We start from the raw sequence: 4,239 nt of genomic DNA on the forward strand, positions 1-4,239 counted from the left end.
GATTAGGAATAAAGCATTCAGTCATTCATCATTAAGTATGTTGTTAGTTATGGGTTTTTCACAGATGCTCTTTATTAGGTTTAGTCCTTTCTCTTCCTATCCTAGAATTGTGAAAATTTTGATCAGGAATGGATGTTGGATTTTGTCAGATACCTTTTCAGTGCCTATGGAAATTATTATAAGCCATATAATCATTTTCATAGGAATGATTTATTTATATGGTTAATTACCTTGATTGATTTTCTAAAGATAAAACAGTCTTGTATTCCTGGAATAAGACCCACCACCTTTTGTATATTATTATTATATATATTTTATATACCATATATATATGGTATATATATATGCAAATATATAATTTTTTCTAAACCATATAATCATTTCTATAGGCATGATTTATTTCTATGGTGAATTGCCTTGATTGATTTTCTTTTTTTTTTTAGATTTTATTTATTCATGAGACACACACACACACACACACACACACACAGAAGCAGAGACACAGGCAGAGGGAGAAGCAGGTTCCATGCAGGGATCCCGATGTAGGACTCGATCCCAGGTCTCCAAGATCATGCCCTGCCCAAAGGCAGGCGCTAAACTGCTGAGCCACCCAGGGATTCCCCACCTTGATTGATTTTCTAAATATAAAACAGCCTTGTATTCCTGGGGTATAAAATATATTTTATATACATTTGTCATTTTAAATTTAGTTTGCTAAATCTGGTGTTGAATTTTTGCATTACATTTATGAGGTGTATTGGTCTTTGCATTTTTCTTTTTTTTTTTTTTTTGATGTCTTTATCTAGTTTTGGTATGTGGCAATGCTGTTCTCATAGACAAACTCTGTGGCCTCATAGAAAGGTTAGGAAGTTCTCTTTGGTATTGTTCTCTAGAATATATAATTTCCTGTTTTCAGGGTATATTCTGAATAATAATTTATTTATTTCTTCCTCCAATGTTTGGTAACTTGTATCAAGGAAGTTAGCTTGAAATTCTATTTGTAGGAACTTTGAATTCAAACTTAAATCAACTTATTTTTACTTAATTTATGTAATATTTCTCTGTTAAACTATAATAGTTTGCATCCTTGAGGAATTTATCCATTTCATCTAATTTGTAGATATACTGACATAAATTTGTTCTTGGTATTCTTTCTTATTATCCTTTTAACATCGGTGGAATCTGGAGTGATGCCACCTCTCTCATTCCTGATGTTGGTAATTTTTTCTTCTCTCTTTTTTTCTGATCAGTTTGGCTAGAGATTCATCAGGTTAATTCATCTTCTCAAAGAACCAGCTTTTGGGTTCATTGATTTTCTGCTATTTTATATCTTATTGATATCTATTCTGAAGTAAGCCATCCAGAAAGATTGATCATGTGCCTTCATTTTTGTTTCTTAGACATTCATCGGAAAGTCCATCAGTCCCTGATATAAATGGTGACTAAGCAAATATTATTATTTGTCTAGTATTAGTTTGGGCAACTCAGAAGAAGCCATGTTGGCCCCTAACAAAGATTATGCCCCCAGGTTGGCTTTAGAATCCCTCAGTAAATGTTTCTCAGGGTCTTATCTGACATGCACCACTTAAGCCACCCATAATTGCACTCACACAGTGCATCCAGTCCAGTGGAACAAAAAGTTTTGTGTGCTTTCCATGTGTGAGGCATAGCATGGGTCCTGTAGAAGGAAAGTGCAAATATGAAGAAGATATACCCTCTGGCGTCAACAAGTGCTCAGTAGAGTTTGGGAGACAGATACAAAGATTCCTGCAGGTGGGTAGCAGGCCAAATTAGGTCAGCCTTCAGCAGAGAGGTCTAGACAGAGGAATGCAGAAGCCCAGAGGAAAGAGAGAGGATGCCTAGCAGAGTGCTTCTGGCAAGCTTCAGGCAAGTGACCACCCACTGCATGTGATGTGTGTAGGGAAAGTGACTGAATATAGAGGACAGTCCTATTCCATCTATCAATCCCTAGAATGGTCCATGGAGGCAGGATTTGGCACTCTTAACCTTTTGTAGCCCACAAAGGGTTTGGAAGTGGAAAAACCGGTGGCAATGCCAGGCTTTTTAGAGGCTCTTGTGAATACAGTTCCATTGTCCATGAGGACGCTAGTGGTAAGTGACTTCATGTCCCCCTTGGAAACTGGGATGCCAATCTCTTTCTGGGCAAAATTGTCTTATGTATCCTGAGGATAACCCAAGCTTTCCTTGGAAAAAATTGGAAAAAATCACTTTAATTGATATTTACTTTCCTTTTTATCACTCTGAGTCCTCAACACGTTGTCTAATAATTCTGTTTCCAGAAGAGCATTGACATGCCATACAATGCATGATCTTTGTCCAAGGCAAAGATCAAATGGTACTGCTGTCTGGAAAATTTAGAAGCATGTTTGTCAGCAAATGCTACCCATTCATTATCGTTCTTAGGAGTGCATCACTGGCAATGAGTGTAGTTTTTTTTTTTCATGAATGTGTAAATACACGCCCTCTGCTGGGGCGGGCTTTGTGCCTGTACTTCTTCCACGGACTGACTCTATTACACCAGCTCAGAACCCAAGCAGCTGGATTGCCCTGGACTGCAGGTTTCCAATGGCTGCCACAATTTTGACCGGCTTTCCTCTGTTGTGTGTGTGTCTCCTGCTGACATCTGGCTTTGCTGAGGCAGGCAAGCTGCTGGTAGTACCCATGGATGGGAGCCACTGGTTTACCATGCGTTTGGTTGTGGAGCAACTCATCCAAAGAGGGCATGAGTTGGTTTTAATCATACCAGAGGTGAGTTGGCAACTGGGAAAATCCTCCAATTTTACGGTGAAGACTTATTCCGCTGCTTACAATCTGGAGGAGTTGAATCAGATGTTCAAGACTTTCTCTGACTCTCACTGGAATATCCGGCAACAAAGTTTACTTACTATGTTCTTCGATTCATCCAGTGACATTTTTGAACACCTTTTTTTACATTGTAAGAATTTGTTTAGGGACACAACATTAATAGAATACATAAAGGAGAGTTCTTTTGATGCAGTGTTTCTCGATCCTTTTGATATGTGTGGCTTAATTGTAGCCAAGTATTTTTCACTTCCATCTGTGGTCTTCACCAGGGGATTATTTTGCCATTTTCTTGAAGAAAGCACACAGTGCCCCAGTCCTCCTTCTTATGTTCCTAGAATTTTTTTAGGGTTTCCAGATGCCATGAGTTTCAGAGAGAGAGTGTGGAATCACATCTCCCACTTGGAGGAACATTTATTTTGCCACTATTTTTTTAAAACTCCTTTAGAAGTTGCATCTGAGATTCTCCAAACAGCTGTCACGCCTTATGATCTCTATAGCCATACGTCAATTTGGTTGTTAAGAGCTGACTTTGTTTTTGACTATCCCAAACCTGTGATGCCCAACATGGTCTTCATTGGAGGCATCAACTGCCAGGAGGGAAAGCCATTGCCAAAGGTAAGTTACCTCCTCTTTTGTGTAGTAAGAATAATCTGGCTTTGGACATTAAAAAAAAGATTCCTTATTGAACTGTCATTTCTCATTTACAATCATCACATCTGGAAATCTTTTTCTAATTAAATGAATTATATTTTGCCAATTCATTGCATCATGCGTCAAAATCTTATAAAGCTGTGCTCTTATATGCATATGTATATAATGGTATAACTTAATTACATAATTTCCAGCCTACGTTTTGTAGTACTATCCTTGGGAAACTCCCAAAGAACACAGTAGGAAATGAAATTTCCCTCTTTGTTAATCTAATGCCATCTTTTATAGGAAAATGCCCTTAGACGTTTAGTATGGTAATTGTCCCTTTTTTCTGAAATTATTTTATATATATGCATATATCTAATGTAAATTCTCACGTCTGTTTTATTAAAATAAAATCTAATAACGATTGGACCGTTGTTTTTTACCTTAGTTTTACACTTACTAATAAATTATGAGCATCTTTATCGTCAAGCCATAGAAATCTGTTGCATTTCTTTTTTTTAAGATGTTATTTATTTATTTATTCATTTGGGAGAGAGAGAGAGAGTGTGCAAGCACAAGCAGGGAGACAGCAGAGGGAGAGTGAGAAGCAGACTCTTCACTCAGCAGGGAGCTCAATGCAGGGCTAGATCCCAGGATGCACCACAATTCACTCAACTAAGCCATGCTGACATTGCAGCTTTTCCCCACTGTGTCCTTTATGAGCAAGACTGTAGTAAACATTCCTAAATAATTTGTTTGCATTCTCACATTTCCTCA

The 4,239-nt window shown here is 37.7% G+C and overlaps 1 pseudogene; it reads left to right on the forward strand.

The window, feature by feature from the left end:
- Positions 1 to 2,528: 2,528 nt before the first annotated feature.
- LOC144296408 (UDP-glucuronosyltransferase 1A8 pseudogene) lies at positions 2,529 to 3,564 on the forward strand (annotated as a pseudogene).
- The last annotated feature ends 675 nt before the right edge of the window (positions 3,565 to 4,239 follow it).

The sequence above is a fragment of the Canis aureus genome, chromosome 24 (genome assembly GCF_053574225.1).
Source record: "Canis aureus isolate CA01 chromosome 24, VMU_Caureus_v.1.0, whole genome shotgun sequence".
Classification (NCBI taxonomy): Eukaryota; Metazoa; Chordata; class Mammalia; order Carnivora; family Canidae; genus Canis; species Canis aureus.